Source organism: Schistocerca americana, chromosome 6, assembly GCF_021461395.2.
Source record: "Schistocerca americana isolate TAMUIC-IGC-003095 chromosome 6, iqSchAmer2.1, whole genome shotgun sequence".
In the NCBI taxonomy this organism is placed as follows: Eukaryota; Metazoa; Arthropoda; class Insecta; order Orthoptera; family Acrididae; genus Schistocerca; species Schistocerca americana.
The window spans coordinates 308,515,741-308,531,397 of record NC_060124.1 but is presented as its reverse complement, the minus strand read 5'-3'; positions in this window follow the sequence as shown (position 1 = coordinate 308,531,397).

Below are 15,657 nucleotides of genomic sequence, written 5' to 3'. Positions count from 1 at the left end.
CACACCGAGAGCTGGCAGATGACTAGTCATATGGAAAACAGGAGACCAATTGATCAACGATGTATTAGCATAACGGTTAGGGGAATGACGAAGATTCGTTTCTATGCTGCTAAGAAAAAATCTCTAATATAATTCCATCATGTGCACATGCGGAATGGAACAAAGGCAACCAAACATCCACAACATCCTCATACCTTCATCTACCTTTCTGTCATCCTATCGTCATTCCATGCCCAGCGGAGACACATCGAGGCACATCAGAAGGAGAGTGAGGACTTCAGTGAATCATTAGAAGATATATGAGTATGTCTGTGACAGACTAGTACCAGATTAAGCTGAAAAAAGAAAAAAATATGAACACATGAAGGTTATTGTTGTTTAAAATATTTAATTTTTAAGGAATTTTGTGTATAAGGAACAGATCTTTGTTAACAATACTTTTAAGTTTATAATCATGACATATCAATAACGTTTCCTTGTATTTAATATTTTTCAACATGTCTAAGAAAACCAAATGTTGATATTTTCTTGGGAAGTTAAGCTTCTAGTATGTAACGTGTTTATTAAAGTATAGGTTATATAGAAAAATGGGTTTAGGATACCATGATGTTAAATTAATATTTGCAAAGTAATGAGTACAATTAGAAATTTAATATGTTTGAAAAGTCAACAAATAATTTAAATTTTTGTAAAGTTATAATGCACAAGTTTAAGATTCCTAGGGGATATAAACATGTTTGTGAAGGGGATTATGCTTGTAAAGTTATGAGATAGATATTGTTAAGTATAACATAAATCAAGAAATTATTGTAAGAAATGAAACTTTCTTAAAATATAATTGATCTTCTAAAATAAGATTGAGAGTAGACCATAAGTACTGAAAAACGGGAGGATATTGTTAAATGTAGATTTTCTTCAACTTCTATAGCTCTCCATCATCACTTAACATAAGACTGATGTAAAAAAAGATCAGTCTCAAATCTAAAAATGATCAGTAGTCCAAATTTGAAAAGAAGATTTGATTTTTTTGTATTTGATATTAAAACATAGACAACCATTAAATAGAAAGAAAAGACCTTAACAAACTGAACCTAAATCCTGCATGTCAATGAGCAATATGTGAAAACAGCTGCTGGAGGAAACGTTTAGTTTGGGGGCAGACGTAAGTTGCGCCGCACAGTGGGCCAGAATCTTGAAAACGTGGCCAAAAAGGAAAAAAAAAGTTTAAAGATAGGGATTTTGGACCATCAAGTTGGCAGCAGCAATGCCGGGACAACTGAATGCCGGCTGTGCAGACGACCAGATGTTCATTTGTTCGGTAATATCCCAGGTCAAATGCGCAGTTCATTGTTAGCGTGCGCGCAGCTGGCCAGGCTACAAAAACAGTCGTATTGTTGAGGGAAGTTATTTACGTTTTGTGCAAGTGAAACCAATACTTTCAATATGGAATGTATTCCAGGAGGTATGTACTAGTGAAAAAACACTTATATCACTATTAAATCATCAATAATGCACGTTTACATTTCAATTAACGTACCACAGGGAAATGAATGACAAAATCGTAAAATGCGCTTAAAAATAGAGATAAGTTACGAATTCCACGACATTCCGCTTTGTTTTGTGCTGTGTACGCAAGTATATATTATTACCTTTGTAAATTAAGCTTCAAATCCTGCGACTAGTTGCGACTCTGGCTTTGAGCCACGTTTTAAGCGACACTTGCAAAATGTCATTGTTCAGACATCTGCAACAATGACAGTAGAATCAATTAATTATGAGTTTTATTTGTACAATTTAAATTACAATCGACACGTAGAAGCATTGTAAAGAATAAAATACTTAGAAAAATGACGAAAAGTGTAACACAGATTTTTTTTTAAATTTCAGTTTCATCTGATCCAGCGTATTCCAGAATCGGATTTTCGAGGAAAGATATTTTTCTAATAACAAAAGAGTATTTGTCAAATGATTTGGAAGGGGTCACAGAACATCTGGAAAGGTCGTTGACAGAAAAAAGTGGACATAACAATTAAAATTCCCTATGATATGAGGCCTACCAATTCGATTTTGTTAACAAAGTTAAGAAGCAAGTATAAGGAAGCAACTCGGCGACAAGGATATTTTTTCAAGAAGAACGAAACCTGGTTAAATACAATAGTATATATTCCGATTGATTCGAAACCTGCAAGTGTGACTAAATCAACAGGCCGACCTGCCACAAAATTTGAAACATTATCTGATAGGTCTAAAAGAAGGAGAACTGAGGAGATTCGTACGAAGTTCAGTCCTGTCGAATTATCGTTCGCCGCGCAAATGAGTCTTCGATCTTCGGGGCACCCAGATGCTGCGAAGATTGTGAAAGACGTCACACTCTCAAGTCCATCCAAGGTGAAGAAATACAAGGCAGGCTTGCGATTTTCAACATCATCGGCATCCTCATATGATGCAAATGAAGGTCTAGCACTCCTTTTCGACTTGAAATTGTCAAAAGAATCTTACCAGTATTTGAGAAATGGTGCTAAAGGAAAAGGCTTAAACACACTATATCCACCGTATTCAGCTGTTTTGGTAGCAAAAAGAGCTTGCTGCCCTCCAGACGTAAGCCTCACTTTTACCGAATCAAAAGCTGAGGTACGGTTGCAAGCTTTGTTAGACCACACTGTTCAACTTGTTCTACTGCTGAAACGAGACGATATTTTACATATGAGTGATTCGGAAATGTCTAATATGGCCATTATTTGTAAGTAGGGCTTTGACGGAACCTCCGGTCAAAGCATGTATAAAATGAAGTTTTCAGATTCGAGTATTTCAGATGCAACTTTATTTTTCACTTCGCTTGTTCCTCTGAAACTTGCAGGTGTAAATGAAGAAACTAAAGAAGAAAAGATGTTATGGATTAATTCGAAGCCGTCTTCAACCCTCTTTTGCAGACCACTTAAGTTAGAATTTACAAAGGAAACAGAGCAAACCTCTTTAAATGAGAAAGCGTATTACGACAAACAGATCGAACAACTCCAGTCATTCGAAACGGTTATTCATGGGAAAGACATTTCCATTAAATACAATTTAAGCATGACCATGGTAGATGGTAAAGTGTGCAATGCTATCACCAACACGAAATCTGCGCAACGGTGCTATCTCTGCAAGGCTACGTCTGCCCAATTTAATAACATTGACGATGTTTTGAAAAAACAAGTTACCGCCTATTATCTGCAGTACAGACTATCAACTCTTCATGCCTGGATTCGATGTTTTGAATGTTGTATTCATTTGGCATACCAAATGAAAACAAAAATGTGGCAGGCACGTAAAGCAGAAGATAAATAGGAAAAAGCAATACTGAAAGCCAACATTCAAAAAGCTTTCAAAGAGCAGCTTGGAATTGTAATTGACATGCCGAAACAAGGGTTTGGCAGTACGAATGACGGAAACACCGCTCGATGTTTTTTTGAAAACACTCCAACATCAGCGCTGATAACTGGAGTTTCCGAAGAACTAATCCACTGTTTCCATATAATTTTGCAGACGATTTCGAGCGGACGTCAGATCGACGTTGAAAAGTTTCGAGCATACGCCTTAGCAACTGCCAGGCACTACGTGAAAGAATACCCCTGGTACATGCCAACAGCAGTCAGTAGATTGTTGATTCACGGTCCAGACATTATTTCTTCGGCCATTTTACCCATCGGTCAACTATCGGAGGATGCTCAGGAATCAACCAATAAGTTGATAAAGCAATATCGCCTGAGTTTTTCTCGAAAGTTTTCAACAGTTAAGACTATGGAAGACGTGTTCAGGAGATTGTTGGCAACGACAGATCCCTACGTTTCTTCCTTACGCAAATCTTCGCCGAAGAAAATGAAGAGTTTGTCGTCAGAAACCGTTGCCCTCTTAGTTCCTGTGGCGGAAGACTATGAAGATTCAGATACAGATGCAGATAATGAGGAAACAGTGTTTGAGGATGATGACGATTCATTTGAAGCAGAAGATGAAAAAGAATAAGAAAATGAAAACTTGTAAATTAAGTTATAAAAAATTTACAAAATAAATAATTGTAATTAAAATTAAATAATTTTTTGTAATATTTTACACCATCTTGTAACCTATATTTGGTCCTTTCTTCGAGTTTTCCACTTTTATGGTTTATTTTTTAAGCATTAACTACAATAAACCCTAAATACTGACTTTTATATGAATAAAAATATATAAACATAAATAAATAAAAAGACATAGATTTTGACCGCCATCTTGGATCCACCATTTTTAAATTTTTTGAACTCTGTCATGATCAGTAACCTCGATAGTTCTCTAAAAATTACTTTTATACGTAAAAAATGATAGTAGTGTACATAGAGCCTGCCATCTTGGGTCCGCCATTTTGTTTCTTTCACTTTTTGATATCATATTCTTAATCAGAAACTCCGTAAACCCTTACATACTAAGTTTGGTACAAATTGAACAACTACTTATATTTTGACCAGCTTTTTGGGATTCTGGCCCACTGTGCGCCGTCACGGGCCCGAGTACAACACAGCGCCCTTAAGGCGACTCATGGCGAGGGACAATGAACATGCTGGGCGACACATGGAGGAGAACATGTAGCGACCCAGCGCTGCGTGCTATGGAAAGAATCTTTAGAAAACTGCGCTGGATAAATTCCAGATGGATGCAAACAGACCAGCGACGCAGTTGATCACGCAAAAGACGGGTGGTATACTTGTGGTATATTCGTGTAACATTTAGGCGGCTGTAGCGGGAACAAACTGTCTGAATGGCTGAAATGATCTAGGAAGAAGTAAAGTGCCGAAAGTTCGACATAGTTTGATGGTAGTCCCTGTGCGTTTGGCAGAGATAGTTTCTACAAGATAAAAGGAACGCTCCTCTTGTTCGGAAAAAGCTGTGTTGTGGAGCAGTAAAGGACCCAGGTGAGGGACAGTTTGGCTGTGAGAGACAAAAGACCGGAAATTTCGGGGACTATCCTCTGAACCAGTGTCAAGTGCAGAACAGGGAACATCACACTCTGTAACGACGCAAAGGAGAAATTTTGTGTGAACACTGCGTTCACTTCGGCTGAAAGTCAGCTTGTTATTATCTGTAGCGTCGTTGAGCTGCAACAGCGGAGAAATGAAGCAGCCACATAGTTAATTGTTCTTGTGAGAACTGAGAGAGCGGAGAAATGAAACAGCCACATAGTTAATTGTTCTTGCGAGAACTGAGAGGGCATTGTAATATGCACGCTGTTCCATCCATGCACGTGCATATTATCAAGACTAGGGATGAGTGAATGTTTTCTAGCCGAACGAGAAACATAGGACAGTCTCTGCTGATAAAATCAGCAAAGATTTTGATTAGCTTTTATAGGACTTTCAGAGGAGGAGAGCAGCCATACAGCTGACAGCTCATCGCAGCTAAGGTAAATACCTCCAGCAGAGTCATAAACATGTTGGTTCACCAGCTTGCGTCCACTGTGATCTCGATCAACCTTGAGTAATCTTTTACTCATCTTGTCACAAAAACTAACCATCCTCCATGGACTTGATTGTCATTCTGAATAGTTTCTGAATAGTTTCGTCTCGTCATTTCAATTAAAACATGTTGCTACTCCCGAGAAAATCCGATATGTCACAATTTATTGTGCTTCGATAACAATCTGATTAGGTTCTGGGTTCGAATCCCTAACCAACACAAAGCTTTACCTCACGGCATATCAAGTAAGCTACTTGTGAAGAAGCAATATTTGACATCTCTCGTAGTTTTTTAACAGGGACAATAGATGCTGGGTAGGAATTCGCGTCCGTTAAAAATGTTTACGTTATGTAATTTAAAGTTGATATTTGCTAACTGATACTGTCTAAAATCGAGGTATATCACTCTCTGTATGCCTAGTCAGGAATGACTGCTAGTTTCCGTCAGTCACGAAATCTTTGCTTAACATGCATGACCTGGGTTTGAATCCATATGCAGAACGAGACGGTTGGTCGTGTCATTTGAAACTCATACATATTCTCAACTAGAAGCTCGTGAATATCTTAAATTTTAATGTCATTTTGTGAAATAATAAGTACGGTATGTTACTTTGAAGAGGAAATTATGAATACGACGAACTTACTACGTGTATTACCTATCTGACGTAATAATGAGAGTGGTAACATTTCAGGTATGTCATTTATTGTAATAAATGTGAGCTTACAAGCCTTAAGGACAGTGAAAGGGTCCTGTAGCCACCTTTCATTAGTCCGGTAGCCCATTTTCATTAACATTTCTCTTTCTTTTCCTTGTTTCTATATTCTATTTACTCTCATAGTAGTGTGATTGAATGAATGTGGTTGTGTGTCACGTTGCTAGACGGTGGCGTAGTCTGCTGCAGAAAGTCTGCGATAGTCGTACAGATTCAGCAGCAGTTGCACAGAATAGCCAACTCTCGTAGTGGTCAAGTCGGCAAAGAGGTTTCCGCTACTTGTGAGAAATCCACCTGCGTTAGGTTGGTGGCGGAAATGGCATCTTGGGGTTTTCCGGTCCACGCGGAGCGTGGAAGAGGCTGGAGAAGAGGGAGGAGTCTGCCGCCGGTACGGGAAGCGTCCACAGCTGTGCTCCAGTCGAAGAAGGGTGAGTTAGACTGTCCGCGTGGCGCATTGTTACTTGGCGAGGGGAGAGCTGTTAGCCTTGCGGGAGGAGTCTGCCGCCGGTACGGGAAGCGTCCACAGCTGTGCTCCAGTCGAAGAAGGGTGAGTTAGACTGACCGCGTGGCGCATTGTTACTTGGCGAGGGGAGAGCTGTTAGCCTTTGGTCTCGCTTTTCAAATCTGGAAGATTGCTTTGCCTTGTCGCAGCAAGGAATGCAAAACTTTGGCAGATCTTTCTTTTAGCAAATTTCTGTAGCAGACTTGGATCCGCCGGAAGAGGGCCACACAAAGGTGTCGATAAGAAGTGAGCACTCGCTTCTGTATGAATGTCTGTTTGCCTTCAGCTGTGCCTGTATAAGCTTTCACCTTTCTAAATATTTAAAGCCTTGCCTTCTCTTAAATTTTCCTTACTTTCCGTGTCTTTCGTCCGTGGGGAGCCAACCACGTGGTAGAACATTATAGTTGTTGGGCTACCGGCATCGCTAACTGTCCGATCGCATGTTTGTTTTAGAAAATGTTACCACGATTGTATGATGTGATATTGTTGGAATTTGGCACTATACCTAGAAATTGTACCTCCACAAACCATGTGTTATCAGGAATCGTGTACATGCCTCACATCCTTAGTTTAGGAATAAATGATTTTATCTACAATTTTCTCTTGTTTTCCGAGATTACGGTTTTGCGCCTAAGCCACTCACCTCGTAGCTTTCCCATTAGCACATCCAATGCGTTTCCTTATGCACAGGTCCAGTGATTAGTCTCCTCTTGTATTTTATAACAAATGCTTTAGATTAAGTCATATTTTCAGGTGTGTTGCTCGGAGCTGATCTTATGCAGTGTTCATGCATTTTCTATTTTATTTTAAATGTTTGATTGTCGTGAACAGCGCACGGGCAATACTATTAATTACATCGTATCCGCTGTGAGCGACCTCACAACGTATGCATTTTTGTGAGTTTTTGGTCTGTGATCAAATTAATTTATTTTCCGACTCGACCAAATCTTTGATTAGTTGTATGGTTTGAGTCGGTGGCGACCCTATTCTTCTCACGTTGATTTCATAAGCAATAAGTATTTCCATTCCCAATAATAAGGAATAACCCGTAGTAACGTGGTTAGTTACAACAGTCTGATCTGTGATAAGGTGTTCCCTGCTATTTGTAGTATCGTGGTATTACTCTTCACCTTGAGTTATTGCGATACATAACAGTGTTTTCTAGTGGTCATTTGTTGGAACCATTTTCAATAGTCAAACGACTGTACCAAGGAGCGCTTAGAGGACCTGCTAGACAGCTGCGTTATGAGGGTTGTATGCGAATCAGGCGAAATGCAATTCAGGTCGTTCGGATACTTTTGAGCACGACTGTACATGATATGCTGTACGTGAAACGAAATGAAAATGAAAATTGAACGCAATCAAGTGCTGTTCCCAGAATGATCTTCATCCCTCGTGTGGATAAAATATGAGAAGTCAAAATCAGAGAAAAGACACTTTGCAGGACTTGATAAAGCCACGAAATTATATGAAAGGTGGATTGACTGTCCCCTTTTATCAGTACCTCCGTGACGTATCGTTGTGCCGCCAGAGTTGTCTTAGTCACTACCAGCCGTGACCTGAAGTCATAACTGATGGATGCTCAACCACAACACCACTGTGCCTATCCAAACATTGGAGGACTAGGACCTTTTCTTAGGTAGCTGCCGTACTCGCTGACGATGGTCAACATGGGTAGTTCAGAACCACGATTCATCACTGAACACAATGCGACTCCATGCTACAGCAGTGTCTGCTCCCCAGTCAAGGCACGATTCCAAGCAACCGTTTTTGAAATGGTACTATGAATGGAACGGTAATTCCCTAGCCTGGCCACTGGAGGTCTCCGAGCAATAGCGTTGCTAACACAGAATGTTGCCAGGAGTCCATTACTTGTTCTCGGATGGTAGGTGCAGATGTGAAAGTGTTATGATGTGGTTGGTGCACAATACGGCGATTCTCCCTTTAGGTGACTAGAATCTCGACGGCAAGTATGACTGCGCTAACGCTTCCATCCAGTCCAACCTCAGGCTTCTGTCACATCTGAATGCCCAACAAATCTGGATATTGCACGATCGGGTCATCTGGCCAAATTGAGACGCAGAATGAGAACACTTCTAAAAACTAGTCGGTACTGATAACGCTGTCTCTCACGATTACGTTCCACCTCTACGTCCTCCATAATGATCACTCAACATCTAACTTCGTTCACGCCCTTTATATACCGAAGCAGGCCTGGTAACAACATGAACAACACTGATAAACTCTAGAGGTTGGTGTACCGGTCACAGAAAAATGAACTACTGATTTTCATACCTGCAGATGATGTTTAAGTGTACGAAGTTACACTCATATCCGATCAAGCCTTCTGAGTGCTTCAGGTTTTTTCAGGGATCGTGTGTTAGGTTTCTGTTCGTGAACTCGTTAGCAGTTGTCAGTGCAGTTTCAGTACATGTTTGGCAGCTAAATTGCGGAGTTACGCTATTCCAACTTAAAGAACATTTGTAGAAGGTTTCAGTTACTTTTTCAGGTGTCTAACTCTTTATACTAACTGTTCACAGCAAATAGTTCAAATTTGTCTTTCTTACTCTGGTACTTGGCGGTTATAACACGACTTTACCGCATTAATTATGAGTAATATCCAAAAATTCTTGTGGGAGCAATATTGTTACCTACACGCATGACTGACCTTTACGGATCGACATCTACTCAATTTCGGTTTTTTTTTTTTTTTTTTTTTCATTGCACTAGGCTGTGAACTGACGACTGCACTTGAACTTGATATAAGCCGCGAAATTTTCGTCAGTCATAATTGGTCTCAGTTCACGGAGAAATAATCTATGCTGAAAATTAACAGAGGTTTCTGAGTTCACCTTGACCACAGTTAATTTTTTTGATAATCTACGACACACTATTTTATACAGCTGGCCCTAAGTATAATTTACAAAGGCGAGAAGTCACTGGAACAGTAGGTGTAAACTTTATAAGAGGCCCGCTGGGCTCACTTCGACCCGTTACTCACCTGATAGCTATAAGGCGGGAGCCAACGCCTCGTTCCTCAGACCCTTGTAGGGGTGGCGACGAAGGGCGCGGAGGAACGCCGCAGAGTGTTTGTGTGTGCGGCAGACGGCGAGGGGCGGCCAGACAGGGAGACAGTCCTGTTGTGTCCTGAGAGTTGTCTGTCAACAGCAATCACTCGCGGCGCCCTCTGTCTCTCAGTCTCCCCAAAGGGACGTGTTGACGCAACCGCAGGAGACACGGCACGGACGTGAGGTGGACGTTGTATGTAGTTTCCAATGCAGCTGGCGTCAGCGTCTCGGGACCTGCTACAATGAACAGCCCGGCTGCCTTCTTACTGTCTCTCTCTCCCCCGCCTCTGTCTGTCTCTACATCCCTCCATTCCTCCTTCCATCAGTCTCTCTCTCTGTCTCTCTCTCTCGTTCACTCCGCCACTTCTTTTCTTCCCTTCCCATTCTATTTACCACTCTCTCTCCACCTGTCATTACCTCCCTACACCAACTCTCTCAGTGTTCTCTCCCTCTTTTCTCTCTCTTGCTCTTTATCAGTATCATGGACGATAAATAGTTAGGACAAGAAGAGAATAGAAGCTTTGGAAATGTGGTGCTACAGAAGAATGCTGAAGATTAAATGGGTAGATCACATAACTAATGAGGAGGTATTGAATAGAATTGGGGAGAAGAGGAGTTTGTGGAACAACTTGACAAGAAGAAGGGACCGGTTGGTAGGACATGTTCTGAGGCATCAAGGGATCACAAATTTAGCATTGGAGGGCAGCGTGGAGGGTAAAAATCGTAGAGGGAGACCAAGAGATGAATACACTAAGCAGATTCGGAAGGATGTAAGTTGCAGTAAGTACTGGGAGCTGAAGAAGCTTGCACAGGATAGAGTAGTATGGAGAGCTGCATCAAACCAGTCTCAGGACTGAAGACAACAACACACACACAACACTGACTTCTGCCTTCTCTTTCTTCCCCTGCATCGCCCACCCGTCTCTCTCTCTCTCTCTCTCTCTTTCCCTCTCTCTCTCCCGCCCTCCCTCCCTCTCTCTCTCTCTCTCTCTCTCTCTCTCTCTCTCTCTCTCTCTTCTCTCTCCATCCCTCACTCATTTTCCCCTCTTTCTCCTTCTAACTTCCCCTCTCTCAAACCTCTCTTTTTACAGTTATAGAAATAAATATTTCGTCTCATTGGTATATTAAAATTCATAACTGGTTTCGGATTTGCTGGCATCATCAGATCCAACAAGTATGGCAGTGAAAAAAATGCTCTGTTTCACTCTCCTTTTCTCTGTTTGTCTCTCTCTCTCTCTCTCTCCCTTTCCCCTCTCTCTCACACATACACCCACCCACCCAACCCTGACCCCACTCACATACATACACACACATTCACACAAGCACACACATCCATGCACATGCATGCTCACACATATCTATCTCTTCTCCATTTTATCTCTTCCACATATCTTCTCTTTCTCTTAATCTCTTGGTGTCTTCTCTCTCTTACTGTTCCATTCCATGCTCTCTGTCTTCTGTCTCTTTCTATCTCTCTCTTTCTGCCTACTAACCCTATAGACAAACCTATTATAATGGCAGTGAACTGTCCCTTGTACGTTTCACTGCAAACTCTGTCTAGCTTGTTTACAGAGTGGATTTTGTTTCTTAATAATTCATTATTACATTGTCATAGGTCCCAATTATCTGTGAATTTGGCAACACATGCTCGATACTAAATATCATCCGCAAAACTTTCCATCAGCTTGCCAGTGTCCTGAACAATAATATTCAATTACTGCCTGATGAGAGCCTTGTAAACCAAGACCAGTTAAGAAAATAAATTAAAATTATAGAAGGCATAAACACTTTGTGTGGATGCACATTCTAACCAGTCTGTCTGCGATAGATATCAGGTGGAGGCCGCTACTGCGGTCCCCTGCAGAGTTTCGTTCCAATAGTGGAAATCTTTTTCAAGTAAGCTGGAGGGTAGACGTCGAATTAACTGAAAGACGTAGAACTAGGCCTGTAACACGTCGGTATAGCCCATCCTGAAGTTAAAGAGAAATTCTCGGAGAGATGAAATGGAAATCCTTGGAAGAAAGATGACGTAGTTCCCATGAACGAGTGATAATTTAATTTAAAGAAGCTGTGGTCGAAGAAGACAGTGCAACCATTATGATCTCCCCATCATAAATCTCACATACGGATGATAAAGTAAACGAGATAACGGTGCATACGAAGAAATTTGAACTATTATCTCTTTCTTTCTCAATAGAACACAAAATCTGTAGTAATGGTACGAAGTCCGCTTGACTATGTACTGTACAGTGGCTTGCGGAGTATATATGTACATATAGATGAATAAAACGCTCTAGAACTTTCAGCCGTATTAAGTGATTAAATGAATCGGTCATGAGCCTTCGGTCGACTAACCGTCAGCGACTTGACAATGACAAATGGATTACGTTATTGAAAGATGGAAAAATAACCGTATGACGCGGCTGGAAACTCGAAAGGATACCACTAATTCATTGTGGATCTATTCGTTAACAAATACAAAAATAATCAATGTTTGTAAACATCAGCATACTGGAAACCATCGGAAAGAATCTCGCCTGCGCCTTATACAGGGTGAGTCACCTAACGTTACCGCTGGATATATTTCGTAAACCACATCAAATACTGACGAATCGATTCCACAGATCGAACGTGAGGAGAGGGGCTAGTGTAGTTGGTTAATACAAACCATAAAAATATGCACGGAAGTATGTTTTTTAACATAAACCTACGTTTTTTTAAATGGAACCCCGTTAGTTTTATTAGCACATCTGAACATATAAACAAATACGTAATATATTTAGTGTTAATATCTCGCAAAACCAGTAATACTATGTCTTCACGTGACACATGTCACATAGAGGGCGTGTCAAGCCCCGTCACACCGAGGTCTGCTGAACAAGTGCATGTAAACAGCGACCGCAGTCTATGTGATCGCCGTGAGCTTATTGACACCGGTGCTTACTAATTTAAGTTATTTATTACAGGTATGTTCCTAACAAGTGTTATGTTCATATGCAGATGTAATTGTGATTTTCTGTTTTATACTCTCTGATCGTAATGTGAAAAATTTTTTAACTTCTAGCACTGAAGATGGTCACTAAGTGACCGAAAATCGATTTTGCGATAATAAACAAAAATATACGACCAATGCTGTCTCTCCTTCCAAGTATATCCAAAAATACGTAATCAGTGCCGTTTGTTGCATTGTAAAATATTAATTACATCCGGAGATATTGTAAACTAAAGTTGAAGCTTGAGTACCACTCCTCCGTTGTTCGATCGTGTGCACCGAATTACGTAGGGATCCAAAGGGAACGGTGATGGACCTTAGGTACAGAAGAGACTGGAACAGCACATTACGTCCACATGCTAACACCTTTTTATTGGTCTTTTTCACTGACGCACATGTACATTACCATGAGGGGTGAGGTACACGCACACACGTGGTTTCCGTTTTCAATTACCGAGTGGAATAGAGTGTGTCCCGACATGTCAGGCCAATAGATGTTCAATGTGGTGGCCATCATTTGCTGCACACAATTGCCATCTCTGGCGTAATGAATGTCCTACACGCCGCAGTACATCTGGTGTAATGTCACCGCAGGCTGCCACAATACGTTGTTTCATATCCTCTGGGGTTGTAGGCACATCACGGTACACATTCTCCTTTAGCGTACCCCACAGAAAGAAGTCCAGAGGTGTAAGATCAGGAGAACGGGCTGGCCAATTTATGCGTCCTCCACGTCCTATGAAACGCTCGTCGAACGTGTACTTCACGGTAATGTACATGTGCGTCAGTGAAAAAGACCAATAAAAAGGTGTTAGCATGTGGACGTAATGTGCTGTTCCAGTCTCTTCTGTACCTAAGGTCCATCACCGTTCCCTTTAGATCCCTACGTAATTCGGTGCTCTCCGATACACACGATCGAACAGCGGAGGAGTGGTACTCAAGAGTCAAATTTAGGTTACAATATCTCCGGATGTAATTAACATTTTATAATGCAACAAACGGCACTGATTACGTATTTGTGTATATGTTCAGATGTGTTAACAAAACTAACGGGGTTCCATTTAAAAAAAGTAGGTTTGTGTTAAAAAGCATACTTCCGTGCTTTTTTTATGGTTTGTGTTAACCAATTACACTAGCCCCTCTCCTCACGTTCGGTCTGTGGAATCGATTCGTCAGTATTTGATGTGGTTTACGAAATATATCCAGCGGTAATGTTAGGTGACTCACCATGTATACAGGTTGTAAAATTTAAGTTGACAAACCAGAATAAGTCGAAAAATAAGCTTTACACGAAAAAATGTGTAGAATCCAAAGTTGATTATTTTCGAGGCGGACATCTGCTGGTGCTAAAATTAGCCCACCACCCCAGCCCCCTGGGGGTGGGGCGGGAGGCATCTTTAAAATTTCAAATGTGGACCACCATTTTTTATTGCAGGATCAGATTCTACAAAAAAAAATACTACGTAAATTTTGTCTTAAACATTGCTTTTATTCTTGGTAGTTGGCGCTGTAATTCAAGAAAATCTATGTTCTCATTTTGCATGGAAAATGGTTACGGATGAATAAAAAATACTTAATTCAACATTTGTAAAACTCTAATTCCTCTCTCTTAAACCCCACACTATGGGGAGAGTTTTAGCTTTAGCCAATCAAAATTTACGAAGGAAATAAACATTTTTTATTTATCCATAATCATTTCCACGCAAAAATGAGAAAATGGAATTTTTAATTACGGCGCCAACTATCAAGAATCAAAACAAATGTTTAAGACAAAGTGTACTTAGTTTTTTATGTAGAATCTGATTCTGCAATAAAAAATGGGGGTTCCCATTTGAAAGTTTCCTTCCCGCTCCACTCGCAGGGTGCTGGGGTGGCGGGCTAATTTTAGCACCAGCAGATTCCCCTCTCTAAAATAATCACCTTTGGATTGTAAACATTTTTTCGTGCGAAGGTTATTTTTCGAGTTATTCTGGTTTGTCAACTTACAATTTACAACCTGTATTACAAATAAAGACGCACCAAGAAGGAATTATTCGAATGGGACGGAAAGCGGAAATATGGTGTACATGTACAGACAAATAAATTACTACAATTTCAGAAAAGCTGCATGTTTTATTCAAGAGAAAGATTTTCGTAAAGTGAGCAGGACAAAACGTGTTGTTCCATCTCGGAATCTTATGCGAGCAGTGATTCGGCTCCCCATTGATTGGCAGAACTCATTGGATGCCCTCCTGAGGGATATCGTGCCAAATTCCTTCCAATTATCGTGTTAGATCGTCAAAATTCTGAGATGGTAGAAGAGCTGTGCCCGTAATACCCCAAACGTTCTCCGTTGGGTGATATCCGTCGACCTTGCCGGCCAGGGTAGGGTTTGGCAAGAAGTAGAAACTGTGGGCAGACATTATGTTGCTATAAGCTGAGCCTAGGGTTGCTTGCCATGAACGGCCACAAAAAGTGGTGTAGCTGTGAGAGCGCCGCGGATGACTACTAAAGGAGTCCTGCTATGGAAAGAAATGGTGCGCCATAGCATCACTTCTGGTTGTTGTACCATATGGCTGGAGATAGCCGAGTTCGTAACGTACCGCTTTTGGGGTGCCTCCAAACACATCTTCGGCCTGGAATCGCATTGAATGGAGTAGAATTGTCTTCAGTGGCTAGTCTCGCTTCGAACTGAGCCCCAATGACAAGAGAAGACGTGTCCGGAGACGCCCCAGACAGCGATTGGATACCAAACTGACTGTCGCCCGCCGTACGCCGGCTACCAGGAATGATGATCTGGGCTGCAATTCCTTTTCACAGTGGGACCGCTTTGCTTGTCACCCGCGGCTCCCTTACAGCACAACAGTACGCCTTCCATATTCTACGCTCAGTTTTGTTGCCCTTCATTGGAAGCCACCCTAGGCTAGCAAGATAATGC